Genomic DNA, 15,366 nt, shown 5'->3' on the forward strand with positions numbered 1-15,366 from the left:
TTGGTGAATGAAAATTTACACCCCCCTCCCCCCTTAAATTCGATAGAATGGTAGAACTCACTGTGGGCGTGGGCGTTCACAGTTCCCACTTTTCCACCAAATTTGGTGTCAATCGCTATTACCGTTTCCGAGAAAAATGGGTGTAACAGACAGACAGACAGACACTAAACTGATTTTAATAAAATTTTGCTTTACACGAAACCTTAAAAATCGCTAACTTGCAGTTAATAAAAACATTTATTCCAGTTCCAATATACAAAAAAAGCTGGGCCAGATGCAGTTATTGCGGATTTATGAATAAATTTTTTAATTAATTATTTAAAAGATCAATCTTCTAAAATATGCGAAATCACCAAAAAACTGAAAAGATACACATATGCGCCCATATGCACTTTTTCGCTGATTATTCCATGGAAAAATAATTACGAACTGTTGAAATGCATGTGACTTATTCCAATTAATAAATAATTTATTCCTAAAAATTCAGAATTCGGAAAATTTAAAATTCGAGCAAGTGTAAGCAGCTAAGGTATTCCCTGTTGCATTGCCTCATTGCCAAAATGAATCATTTTTGGCCAAATGTTTTGCTCGGCTCAGTTATTTACGGAAGCATGAACATACGTACGTAGTCTATTGGCCGGGGATGATGGTCACACACTCGTTGGACGCAGCAGACCAACAGAGTCTAAGTAGCGACAGCCAAACGACTGTGGACCAAGGCTAGCATATTCTACACGCAACGCACCTTCGCCGATTAAACTTGACTCTAAATTTAAAATAACACTTTTTATCTAATTATAGACGATGGGAACGAGAGAAAAATTTGCTTAAATTAAAAATTGAACCCATGAATTTGAAATTTGAAATTTGTTCGGGTGTTTGAGATGTCGTAAGATGCAACAAAGTAAACGAGTTTATCAGCAACGATGGGGAAGGGGAGGGGGGAAGACTTTAGTCAGAAAGTATTGCTACCAAGTGTTTACTAGATTTTTATAGATGTTTACATAACATATTGACAGATGTGCTGTTACACGATACAATAGAAAGTGAAGAAAGTTTTCTGAGCTCTAAAGTTTCAATGGAGACCTTGCAGGAACCGAAAAATTCGAGATAGATTTGAAAACTTTTAAAATCCATACTAGAGTTTTCATGCTTTAGAGATCTTTGATTCTTTCACAAAAATTTCCAAAGCTGCCTCTGATGCCTCTTAGCGGGCTAGTTAATCAGGCTCTCCAATTCTACCGGGACTCCGCTTATTGCAGTCGGCCATGTTTCTACAACAACCGGTGGCAACGCCATATAAACTGACTTCATATGGTGTTGTTATTTAGTGCTGATATGCAGTCAAACAATCGGAAAAGATTGTACAGGGTGCGTACGGTATTTGAGGACATGCATATATGTCGCTATAATTTCCCGAAACCATTATTTTTCTTTTTGCTCTTTTTCAGATAAGACATGCAGGACTGCAACTTATCTCAAAAAATGAAGAAACATGCGGTTATTGTCGCTATATGTGCAAATCACACCGATTTAGATATCTCTAATTTTCTTAAGTGCTCCCGTTCATTCGTTCATAAGGCTCGCCGTGAATTGGAAGCATCAGGTGGCGACACAGAATCTGTTGCAAAACGCAAAAAATACGTGGGACGTTCTGACACTGTCCGATCTGCAGAATTTATTCAAAAAGTGCAAATAGTAATTGACCGGAACCCTTCAAAATCAATTAGGGTCCTTGCAAAGGAGCTTAATGTTTCTGACCATCTTAGCCGTCAACTTGTCCAAGGAGATCTCCGGTATAAATCCTACATTTTGCGCAGACGACAGTTTATGTCGAAGCAAACACGGGGACATCGAATTATCCGATCAAAACTCCTTCTTCCTTCTTCAAAGTTAAACATCCTGAAGCGCCTGAGATGTTATAGTTTTTTTTTTCTGATGAAAAAAATTTTGATCAAGACCAAAAGGCCAACCGCACGTTCGATCCTACAGAGATTCCTGTTGTCATGCACACGGAGTTTCCAGCTCCTGTTATGGTTTTGGGTGTTGTGAGCAAAAAAGGACATGTCATGCCACCTCACTTCTTTAATCAAGAACTTCGAGTAAATTTTGCTGCATACATCGAGGTTCTAGAGACAGTAGTGAAACCCTGGATTAATAGTGTTCACGGTGACAGCCCATACATCTTTCAACAAAACTCTGCTCCTTCACACAAAGCGATAGCGACACAAGTTTGGATGACTGAAAGTTTCCATGACTACATAACACCGAACTTATGGCCGCCTAGCTCCTCCAGACCTTAATCCTCTGGATTATTACGTATGGGGCGTAGTTGAACGTGGAACCAATAAACATCCTCATAACACTATTTCTTCTCTGAAGGCTGCAATTAATACCGTTATGGTCAATATGAACAAGGAGCATTTGATTCGGGCACGAAATCGTTTCCGGACCCGGATCCAGGAGGTTATTGCAGCTAATGGAAATTTTATTGAATGACTTTATCGATATATAACAAGTTAATGTTGTGTAAAAAATTCATGAAGTTTCATTCATTCATGTTCAAAGTAAAAGCGTATTAGTTTTACTCTCAAGTTGTCCTCAAATACCGTACGCACCGTGTACAATGTGTCCTTTTCCTACTTCTAATAAAACGACGTGGATACCTGTCGCAATATATAATAGTTGCCATTTTTACGAGGGGTTTGGACTGGTTTCGTAATCAAATGTTCTGAAAACATCCCTGAGCCCGATCTGGTTGACTCTCAAAAAACAAAATTACTCATCGCACACTTTTCTGAGATCTTCCACTCCATTGGCGTGCTACGCAAAGTGGATAGATCCGCACCATCTATTCGCTCGCACTCGCAACATTCGAAATAAATTTCGAATGCTGCGAATCCTGCCGCGCCACATCACTCCGCCCCCAGATGAAACCTAGGGGTTTCAGCGACTGATCCCCGAACTTCGTTCGCCGTTAATCCACAAAGCGGACACGACGTTGCTTCGGGGCGCACGCGGGTTTCAGCCTGGACAAAGAGACCGCCTTCTTGTGACCACCGATCTCGAGCTGGAAGAAATGTTCTCCCCGCTCGAGAACGCGGTACGGGCCCTCATATGGAGGCTGCAGCGGCTTCCGGACGGCATCCGTCCTGATCAGCACGTGCGTGCAAGTGTCCAGCTCCTTGGGCGAACAGGCAGGTATGGACGAGTGTCGAGTGGGTGGTGGCGCTTTGATGCGTCGGAGATTGTCTCTCAGCAGACGCACCAACCCCGACTCCGTGAGACCCGATCTCTTGTCGAAGACCGGATCGCTTGGGAGTCTTGGGTTCTCCCCGTAAACCAGCTCCGCGGGGCTGGCAGCAAATTCCTCTCGGCGGGTTGTACGAAGGCCGAGTAGGACGAGAGGCAAGACTTGCGTCCAGGACGGGTCGTCGCGTGCCATAATGGCGGCTTTCAGCGTCCGGTGCCAACGTTCCAACATCCCATTGGATTGTGGGTGGTATGCCGTAGTCCGCTGGCGTTTAAAACCAAGGAGTTTGCCTAACTCGGAGAAAAGGGTGGACTCAAATTGCATTCCCTGGTCAGTGATGACCACTGCAGGGACGCCAAAGCGAGGTATCCACTCTCGACAGAGGGCTTCAGCACATGATTGCGCCGTGATGTCTTTCAGAGGTATTGCCTCAGGCCACCGCGTGAACCTGTCGATGATTGTGAGGCAATACTTATAACCGTGCGAGTCTCGCAAAGGCCCTATTATGTCGAGGTGTATGGTGTGGAAACGCTTGGTAGTGCGGGGGAATGAGCCCACTTCTTTCCTAACATGCCTGGAGACCTTACATTTTTGGCATGCGATGCACTCTCTGGCCCAGGAATTAATATCCTTGTTCATGGAGGGCCAGAAGTATTTTCCGGTGACTAACCGGTTTGTTGTCCTGATGCCGGGGTGCGCCAAGTCGTGAACTGCGTGGAACACTTCCTTGCGAAATGTGGCCGGAATGTATGGCCGAGGTCCCTTTTCCGAGTCTTCGCAGCAGAGCGAGAGGCTTGAGCCGAAGATGGGCAACTCCCGAAATTTGTATTCGGGGTTGGACTTGAGGCTCTGAAGTGCTGCGTCATCCACTTGCGCCTTGGCAATAGCCGAGAAATCGAGTGAGGCGGGGATGTTAACTTCGGAGACACGAGACAAAGCGTCAGCAACAATGTTGTCCTTCCCGGACACGTGCTGGATGTCCGACGTAAACTGGCTTATGAAGCTCAGGTGTCGAAGCTGACGAGGGGACGCTTTGTCGGGCTTCTGTTTCAAAGCGAACGTGAGAGGCTTATGGTCCGTGAACACTGTGAACGGCCTGCCTTCTAGGGAGAAACGGAAGTATTTGATGGACAGGTATGCGGCGAGCAGTTCGCGATCGTAGGTGCTGTAGTTCCGTTGAGCGGGATTCAACTGCTTCGAGAAGAAGCTCAACGGCTGCCAAACTTGGTCCACCTTTTGGTGAAGGGCAGCACCTACTGCGTTGTCAGAGGCATCAACAAAAACGGCTAGGGGTGCATCTTGCAGAGGGAATGCCAAGAGCGTAGCGTCAGCCAGTTGTTGACGAGATTTGTCAAACGCGCAGATAGCCTCTTCAGACCACACGATCTCTCGTGTGTCCTTAGTTTTGGGGCCAGACAAGTACGCGTTCAAAATGGACTGGAGATGGGCGGCCTTGGGCAGGAAACGACGGTAGAAGTTCAGCATGCCCAAGAACCTCCTCAACTCCCTCACTGTCTTTGGACGCGGGAAGCTTGATATCGCTTGCACCTTGTCTGGGTCGGGCTGTATTCCTTCAGGGGAAATGAAATGGCCGAGGAATCTCACCTGTTGTTGAAGGAATTTGCATTTCTCAACGTTTAGGACTAAACCGGCCTCAAGGAGACGTTGAAAAATGCACTCGAGATGGGCTAAGTGCTCAGACTCAGTGGAAGAAGCGACCAAAACATCATCCAAATATACGAAACAGAATTCGAGGTTTCGCAGGACTGAGTGAATGAACCTTTGAAAGGTTTGCGCCGCGTTGCACAATCCGAAAGTCATCCGGGTGAACTCGAAGAGTCCAAAGGGTGTGCATATTGCCGTCTTTGGAATGTCTTCAGGAGCTACTGGAATTTGGTGATAAGCCTTGGTTAAGTCCAAGGTCGAAAAGATGCGGCAATTCGCGAGGTGATGCGCAAAGTCGTGGATGAGTGGAATTGGATATCGGTCAGGAACAGTCTGTGCATTTAGTCTTCTGTAATCCCCACATGGGCGCCATTCGCCGTTTGTCTTAGGGACCATATGCAGTGGGGAAGACCAACAGCTGTTTGAGGGCCTGCAGATACCCTGTTGAACGAGTTGTTCAAACTCTTTCCGTGCAATTGCCAGTTTCTGAGATGGTAGAGGACGCACCTTCGAGAAGATCGGGGAACCAGTAGTGATAATGTGGTGCTGCACATTGTGCTTCACTGGTTTGGAGAGACTACAGTTGGTAGTAATCTGGCTGAACTTTTGGAGAAGTGCCCGAACACGAGAGTCGGTAATGTCTTCTAAAAGAACGGAAAGATTATTGCCTGGGTGAGAAACCATATGTCCCGACGAATTAAGGTTGGTCGTGGAATCTATAAGAGACTTGTTTTGCAAGTCCACCAGCAATCCATAGTGACACAGGAAGTCTGCGCCTAGTATGGGGAAGCTGACATCCGCCAGGATGAAACGCCACGAAAACGTCCTACGCAAGCCAAGACTCACGTCCACTTGCCTATACCCGTACGTGTTTATGCGGGAGGAATTTGCTGCCGCAAGTTTGAGCGGTTGAGGGAAAAGTTGATGATGCTGGGGTACGGGAAGGACCGAAACCTCCGCACCCGTGTCGACGAGGTAGTTGCGCCTGCTGAGAGGGTCGAAAATAGTTAGGCGACGTGGCGCTGCGTTCTGGGTGGCCGCCGCCAAGACCCCCCGCGGACCTAGTTTTTTGCGGTAGGAGAGAATCTACACGGTAGCGTACATCTTGTCGCTTTATCCCCGAATCTGCGGTGGTACCAGCAAATCCCTGGGTCCGTGGACTGTCTTGACGACCTGCTACCTGATCGCCCTTTTCGGATGGCAGACCGCGAGCGTGCTCGCGATCTGGCGCCCGAACGCTGAGCGTCCAACGTCGCCCTCATCTCGGCCATACTGGCTGTTAATGCAGCAATCTCGCGCCTCAATTCACCCACCTCATCCGACGGTGGTTGAACGGCCGCCAAGGTTGGGCGTACGTACACCTCCTGAACCTGGTCGGCCGTCGCTGCCAGTTCCTCCAAGGAACCGGAGACGCAAGCGAGGATCGCCTGGGTGCCCTCCGGGAGCCGACGCAGCCAGAGCGACTTGATCAGGTCTTCGCCGATCTTACTCCCACCCAATTGCCTCATTTCACGAAGCAATTGGCTGGGAGTTCGATCACCTAAGGTTAAACCTGCCAGCAAGTGGTCTAATTTTGCCGACTCGCTTGCCGACAGGCGCCTGATCAACTCGCTCTTGAGCTGCACATACGATGTCGACTTCACCACGTCGGACACCAGAAGTATGGACTCTTCGTCCAGGCCGACCACCGCGTAGTTGAAGCGGGTCGCGTCCGATGTGATGCCGGACATTTGGAACTGTGCTTCCAGATGCACGAACCACAGTTCGGGGTTCCGCCGCCAAAACGGAGGAACGCGTACGGCGAGGGCGGTCACTTGCGGGTTCGATGGGCCCGCCGCGTCCCTATTGTCAAAAGACATCTTGTTTCACGAAAAGTACGAGATTGAAATGCAAACGCGGTGAGTTTATTCTGAAACGCGGTGAACTTTACACCGACACGGCAGGCCGCACCCACAAATGCACGCACGAAACGAGAAAAAACGAAGCGGACGCTATCCAGCGCAGACCAAAAACACCACCAATGAGAATGGAGGACTCGCGATGCTAAACACCTGCACGCCGTCTCTTGCAGCGATTTCAATTTTTTTATTACTATTTTTTTTTTTTTTTTTTAACTGAATAAATAAATAAATATTATATATAAATGAACAATAATTTCACTTAAGAATAACTCCTCGTTGTTTGTCGGCTGTAGCTGCGGCGTTGGCGGTGCTGGGGACGTCCGTTTGTTGCCGTTGTTGATTGTTGCGGCAATGATGACTAGTCCGGTGCGTGAAAGGTGTTGTGCAGGAGGGCGTGCGTACGGGAAGTCGCGTAAAAATCTACTTCTGGAGAGGGTCCGACGTGTGTCGCGCAGTACACTGTGTAGAGAAGGTTTTCTCGCGTTTTTTCTTGCCTCTGCTCCGACTCGGGATGTGGAGCTCGATGGACTTGGCGTCGAAAGAGCGGAAATTCCGAGAGCTAAGGATGCACTGATTGCGCCTAGCGGTAGCAGATAGCGATGCCTCCTAAGAACTTGAGAAGCAGCGAAAAGAGGTCCTTGCGTTACATTCTTCTTCCTTTGCCCGTGGTGATTAGCTGTCGGAATTGGATTGTGTCCGGGGCTGCGGTGCTCTTCGGGGTCACCAATTAAGTAATCCTTCAATTTTTGCTACTTCACTTGATAATACAATAGACTATCTATTCCTTTACTCCGCACTGATTAAGCACACAAGATACAGTCTTCAGTAGCAGCCATTCAACTCGATCTGCTAGTTGGAAAAACTTCCAATAATAACTTATTAATAATTCGGACTAAAAAGCCAATTCATAAACAATCTGAAATCACTTTAATATTATTTAAACTTTCTAATCTTTTTCAAGTCCAACTGAATAATTAAATTTTAGTGACAGGTCTCAAAAAACAAAATTACTCATCGCACACTTTTCTGAGATCTTCCACTCCATTGGCGTGCTACGCAAAGTGGATAGCTCCGCACCATCTATTCGCTCGCACTCGCAACATTCGAAATAAATTTCGAATGCTGCGAATCCTGCCGCGCCACAAGCCCTTAGCTGCGTTACCCAGCGTTCCCACTCCTCCTACCATTTTTCGTGACTCCATTACGAAGGCAACGATTGTGTATTATGTGAAGATTTGTACTCACAGCAATCGCATAGTGTGTACCGAAAATTACTACGGTTCGATCGTCGTCGAATGCTTACGCAAAGCCCTTTGCGTCATCCAAAAGCCATAGCAACTTCTGCATTATCATAATACATAAGAAAGAAAAAATGCCCCCCCATCCCCACCAGTAACAAATCGTTACCAGCGATGCCTAGGTACCTTTTATATCCACGAATGGGCCCAAGGCATATTCCTTTCCGGATATCGCTTTCCCAATATTTGCAATTAGCTCGCAGAGTCCAATCTTATGCTCTTCTTCAGAGCTTTCTGAGCCGCTTTGTACTGATTTCATTATGAGTGAATCAGCCTTAACAGCTTGACTTTATTTTTGTTTTATCCTTATCTCTTCGGAAACTGCTCTCGTATTAGTTGGGGTGAAATGGATTGTTCTCTTAATTCGGGCAATGGATTTGATATGCCCCCCAAAGATTATTATCTAGTTTCTGGGTCGCCATATCCGTCTTCTGCGGATATCGAAATGGATCGCCCGAAGATTCTTCCATGCACATTACGAAATCAAATCGCCTGTGGACTGAGAGTATGATATCGTTCGATAATTGCCTCTCTTCAACAGCTGCTATGCTAGGGAATGCCACCGTTGCTGCCAAGGTTTCGTACTTGACCGCATTAAAGAAAATGGTTTCCCAAGTTGAGGATCTGCAGTTCAGATTCTACTGAATATTCTAATAGCCTAGATCGCGTATTGATATAAGAACTTCTACAACAAGTATGGTGAGCTTTAGGATCGTATCCTGCTGTCATCCTTATGTCTTTATTTTTATAAAATTGGATCACTCTTGCAAATGTTTCAATGGAAAATTCCTTCTGGTCGTAGTGAAAATATGCAGAACACCAAATAATCTCCTTATCTTTCTATTGGCCTTATGATCAATTTGATCGTTATGGTGTCACCAGCACATAAGTCGTTATTCAGGATAGCCTGAAGATCTTTTGAAACCACCATGTCGGAGGTTTTGCCGGGTGCTAGCATCTCCCAAAACTTCAGCGACGCTTTGATTCTCCTCTGGAAGCCAAAGAAAGAACTTGTGGAGCGATTTCAACTCAATGGCCCTCCTCCCACACATACTAAAGGGAGCCGCACCTCCAAGCACTCAGGCCATTATTAGGACTATTGTACTATCCCCGTAAATCGATTGTACTATCGCCGTAAATCGCCTTCCCGCCTACGGCGGTCGTAGGCTTTAGCGAATCTGAGAACATTCTCCAGAGGCAGAGAGTGTGGAGATCTTTCATTGAAAAAGCCTTACAAATGTGTCTTCGTCTGAGATCTGAGGAGGCCGGGCAACTGCATAAAAAGTGCAGGGCTGTCACCTTCTCCTCCTCACATTGGCTGCACTTAGTCTAAACCACCACCCCAATCTTTTCTATATGGTAGTTTAAGGAGCAGTGTCCCGTTAAAAGCCTTTCTAGGGTTTTCATGCCCTACTTCTTAAGTTACAGCAAAAATGCCGCTCTGGCAACCCACAAGAATTTTCGCCTGCCAGCAAGAGTTCAAATTTCTCCACTCGGCTGCGTGAATCCATGTAATTTAACCCTTCAGAGTAAACTTGACAGTAGATGGCCGGATTCCAAAAGCTGGTTCTGGCCCCACCCTTGTGGATCCAGCCCCTCGGCGAGCCAGTCTGTCAGCTTCCTCATTACCAGCGATATTTGAGTGCCCCGGCACCCACATCAGGAATGTTTCGTTCAGTCGGTCAAGTTTCAGCAGCACCTGATGACAACTCCACACCAACTGGCTTGATATGTCGTTGCTGTTTAGTGCTGATAATGCCGCCTGACTGTCGGAACAGATTCGAATGGTGCGACCCCTCCATTTTTGTTGCAGACATTCTTCTGCTGCCAATGAAGTGGCATATATCTCCGCCTGGAATATGGTCGTCATTTTTCCGAGTGGTTGGGTCAGTTCCATAATCGAAGTCCCCGCGAACATCCCTGCGCCCGATCCGTCCTCCATGACTGATTCGTCGGTGAAGATTATCAAGTCTGTAATCTGAAAAGACTCATGGTCATTTATCGACCATTTTCTTTTTTTGGTGATTACGACAATGTATTTCTTTTCAAAGACGAATCTGAATTGGATGTTTGTCAGGGAATTTCCAAATAGACGCAAGACCGTATGATTGGCCGCCTTTTCACGCTCCAATGGTATCGAGTCTACATGTGTCAATGGCTACTTTCCATTTCACCTTCAAGTTAATTGGGGGGGGGGGGGGGGGGGGGGGGCTAGATTTAGGATAGCTTCAAATGCGCAGTCGGCGTAGTAATCATTACTCCAGTAATGCTTAGGCAACCAAGTCTCTGAATCTGCGTTAGCAAAGTCCAGTTTTGGCCACCAGACGGTGCATGTATACATCAAAATGGGTTTTATTATGGATGTATACATCCAGTATATCCGTTTGGGTGAAAGTCCCCAGGTCTTACCTATCGCATTCCTACAGCACCAGAGCAATCTGCAGGATTTCTGATATTGTTCCTGGATATGATGCTTCCACGTCAACTTGGAGTCGAAATGTACTCCTAAGTACTTAACTGTTTCTGCCAGCTGGATTTCCGGCCCTGCTAAGGTGGGTAGCGTATAGCTACCCCAACTAACGTTCCTAGTGAACATAACTAATCCAGTCTTCCTAGCGTTCACCGTGAGTCCATTGCGAAGGCACCAGCTGTGGATTTCATGCAGAGTTGCATTCAAGCGGTCACATACTGTGTCCGCAAACTTGCCGGAAATTATCACGGCTAGGTCGTCCGCAAATGCTTGCGCGAAGACTTTTTTTCCCTTCAGGAGCCACAGCAGGGTATCCATTACCAAGAGCCATAACAGTGGAGAGAGAACCCCTCCCTGTGGGCAGCCCCTGAGATATCCTGCTTCAATAGACTTCTGGCCGACCGATATGTGAATTTTCCTACACTCTAGCATGTGAAGGATCCAACTGATTAGCAGCGGTTCGATTCCATGCTGTGTTGCCACATCACAAATTGCCGCGAATGAGGCATAATAGAAGGCACCTTCGATGTCCATGAATGCGCCTAAGGCGTATTCTTTTTCGAACATCGCCTTTTCAATTTTTGTCGTAAGTTCATGGAGTGCTACCTCCGTGGATTTGCCTTCTTTGTAGGCGTGTTGCCTATGGTGAAGTGTCCACTTAGAAATGTGTGCATCCCTTATGAACCGATCTACTAGTCTTTCTAGCCCTTTTAGCAGAAAGGACGTTAAACTGATCAGTCGAAAGCTTTTTGCGTCTGTGGTTTTCCTGGTTTGGGAATGAATAACACCTTCACATCACGCCATTTAATTGGAATATAAGCGTGTGCTAGGCATGCGCGATATATATTCCGATTATAGATGGTACTCAGCAAAGTGATACCTCTATAATTGCTGCACTGTGATATATTCCCCTTTTTATGTATAAGACAGATAATGCCTCGTTGCCAATCGTCAAGCATTGATTCGTTGTCCCACACCTTGAGCACAAGTTGATGAACCACTTGGTGTAACTGGTCGCTTCCATATTTAACCAATTCGGCTGTAATTCCGTCGGCTCCTGTCGACTTATGATTTTTTAGTCGATGAATTGCACGGACTGTTTCTCCTATACTTGGTGGTGGCGGTATTTGTCCGTCGTCTTCAGTTGGCGGGACCTCCAACTCGCCGATGTTTTGGTTATTCAGTAGCTCATCAAAGTACTCAACCCATCGCTCCAATATGCCCAATCTGTCGGAAATCCGATTTCCCTCTTTGTCTCGGCAGGGTGAGCATCGAGGTGTATAAGGTTTCATCCTGCTGACTTGTCGGTAAAACTTGCGCGCCTGGTGCGGTTGCTCCCTGTACTTTTCTAGTTCACAGACTTGTTGGTTCTCCCAGGCTTCCTTTTTCCGTCTGTGAAGTCGCTTCTCCGCTCGCCCGATTTCGTGATAAGCCTCTGCGCGTGCCCGCGTTCTTTGAGAATGCAACATTACTCGGTATGCTGCATTCTTCCGTTCCATTGCTAGCTTACATTCATCGTTAATCCAGCCGTTCCGACTCATTTTGCGACTGGGGCCAAGTATGTTTGTGGCCGTATCCATGATAACGTTCTTCAGGTGGTTGTGAAGATCATTTGTTGATGCTTCAGCTCCAGGTCCTCTGTTGACTGCAGGTATTGCAGCATCCATTTCCCTCTTATAGGTGTCGCGGAGGGTTGTGTTGTGGATGGCTTCAGTGTTCACTCTCACCTGATTGTCAGAGGAGATTCTAGGTGGTATTGTTATTCGGGCTCGGAGCAGCATGCCAACGAGATAGTGATCCGAGTCTATATTGGCCCCCCTATATGTTCTGACATTCATCAAGGCTGAGAGGTGGCGGCGTTCGATCAATACGTGGTCAATTTGGTTGAAAGTGGTCCCATCTGGAGGGGCCCATGTATGTTTGTGGAACACTTTCCGCGCAAACCAGGAACTTCCAACAACCATTTCGTGTGACACTGCTAATTGAATGATCCGCAGTCCGTTATCATTTGTATTTTGGTGTAAGATATGGGAGCCAACGTATCGCCTGAATACGGGCTCCTTCCCTACTTGGCTGTTAAAATCCCCAAATATGATTTTGATATCATATCTGGGACAGGCTTCGAGGGTTCATTCTACTGCCTCCTAGAAGGTATCCTTCTCCGACTCTGCAGTCTTTTCTGCAGGGGCGTGAACATTAATGAAGCTTATATTTCTAAATTTGCACCGCAAGCGCAGAGAGCATAGCCGTTCGCTTATGTTTTCAAAGCCGACAACAGCAGGTTTCATTTTTGGCTGACTAAGAAACCTACTCCGAGCACATGGTTTACTGGATGGCCACTATAATATACGGTGTGGTGACTCTACTCCAGGAAACCGGTCCCTGTCCAACGCATCTCCTGTAACGCTGTTACATCAGCCCTATATTGGGACAGGGTATCGGCTCATCTCTGTACAGGGAGCGCACGTTCCATGAGAAAATGGGCAAATCGTTATTCCTTTGTCGTTGCCGGATTCGTCGTTGTGTAATCCGTCCAGTCCGAGGCTCCTGTTGTGGCTTCGTAACAAGTTGTTTTCCGTGTAGAGTTGTCAGCCCTACCCAACCCCCAACCTGGAGGACCAGTTGATACAATTTATCTCCTTTTTAGGCGCGGGAGACTCGCCTTCATCCTTCTCCGTCTGCAGCTTTTCATCTCCCAGCGGTCACCACGTGAAGGTGGAGATAGGGTCTGGTAATAGAGCTGTAGGTGTTGTTTCAGCAGACGTTTCTCAGGTTTTATGCTCCATCGTGGGTACCAATCCACGTTTCGCCCTGGAACCTATATTACTAGGCTACTATACTACTATACTACCCTTTGATCACCTTAAAAATAGTTAAGGAATATAAAAATCGTTTGAACTCTATGTCTTGATTCAAATGATGGAATCGTGGTCACTCTAGCGTAGAAGGAAATGAAATTTTAAATGCCTCAGCTTCTTCCTTATCAGGTTCTGAACCAGCAATTGGAGTGTAAAAACTGGGAACAATCTTTTCATAAGGACAAGTGACAGAGATGAAATCCATTTAGACAAACTAAAATTTGGGGCCAAAATTAAACAAATTTACTGCAAAGTTTATCCTGTCCTAAAGCAAAAAAAAAACATTATAGGCATTCTGACTGGCTATAATACATTAGTTGAACATAGATTTATAACAAGAATATTACAAGATAATACGTGCCCATCCTGTAATAAGAAAACGTAATCCTCGGAATACTTCGTTTCATTCCTCGAGGAAATGAATGTATGTACACCTCCAAAACTGGGCCAGAAAACAGAGACCAGTTTGTTTTCCAGTTCAGGCAGGCAATGCATGGAGTTCATGTCCTGCCTCGTGTAAAGTACGAGGGTAGTTCAATAAGTCTTTAGAATAAAGTGTAAAAACAATTTTTTTGAGTAAATTTTTTTTTATTTTTCAACATAATCTCCTTGGAGCTCTATACACTTGGTCAACCGTTTTTCAAGTTCTTTTAATCCTTCAGAAAAGTGTGTTTTCGGAAGTTCCTCAAAATAAGCACTTACAGAGGCAATGACGTCTTCGTTGTCCGTAAATCTCTGTCCACCGAGCCATTTTTCAAGTTTGGAAATAAGAAAAAGTTACGGTGGGTGTTCGACCAATTCAAATTTTGATTGTTCAATTTTAGCCATTGAAACGAAGCACGTGTGAACTCGGGCGTTGTCGTGATGAAAAAGAATTTTTTTTCGCCAAACGTCGTCGTTTCTTTTTCATTTTTTCTTTCAGCTGCCCTAATAATGATGCATAATACTCACCAGTAATTGTTTTACCCTTTTCCAAGTAATCAATAAGGATAATTCCACGGGCATCCCAAAAAACTGCAGCCATAACTTTACCAGCTGAATTTACGGTCTTCGCCTTCTTTGAAGCTGGTTCACTTTTGCCGATCCACTATTTTGGCTGTTCCTTCGTCTCAGGAGTATAGTGGTGTATCCATGTTTCATCCACAGTCACAAACCAACGAAAAAATTCCACAGGATTCCGACTTATGCGCGCCAAAAGAGCCTCAGAGGTGACCACTCTATTTCGTTTATTCTAAGCTGAGAGCAAACGCGGCATCCATCTTGCTGATAGCTTTCTCATGCCTAATTTTTCATGTATAATTGAAAAAACTGTACATATTGATATCCCTGTGGCCACAGCTAACTCGCGCACTTTTAGTCTTCTATCCTTCAACACCATATCGTGGATTTTATTGATGATTTCGAGAGTAGTCACTACGGGCCTTCCTGAACGTCGTTCGGCACTTGTTGATTTACGACCACGCTTCAATTCATTTACCCAAGTATAAACCGTTGCTAAGGCGGGGGCAGATGTACCATGAACCGTGTGTAATTCATTTTTTATCTCATATGGAGTTAAGCCCTTTAAATGAAAATGTTTTATTCCCGCTCTGAACTCGTTTTTTTTCCATTTTTTTTAACAAGCAATTTTTTTTTTTTCAATTATTTATAAAAACACGTAAACTCAGAAGATGTGGACTGTGACTGCACTATATATCTAGTCGGGAGTCGCGCTGACTAAAAACAGATGATTTAGGGCGATTCGCGCGCCATCCGTTGGTCATTCTAAGGACTTATTGAACTACCTTCCTACTCTACCCGGAAGAGGTATTCCGGAGAAACTCATATTTACACAAAGACGAGTTGTTGCTCAGAGCTGCATGAGTTGTAGGGTGCCACTTCATCTAGATTGTAAAGATGCATGACTGGTGGCATTCAAAGG

Source organism: Hermetia illucens, chromosome 3 (genome assembly GCF_905115235.1).
Source record: "Hermetia illucens chromosome 3, iHerIll2.2.curated.20191125, whole genome shotgun sequence".
Taxonomy (NCBI): Eukaryota; Metazoa; Arthropoda; class Insecta; order Diptera; family Stratiomyidae; genus Hermetia; species Hermetia illucens.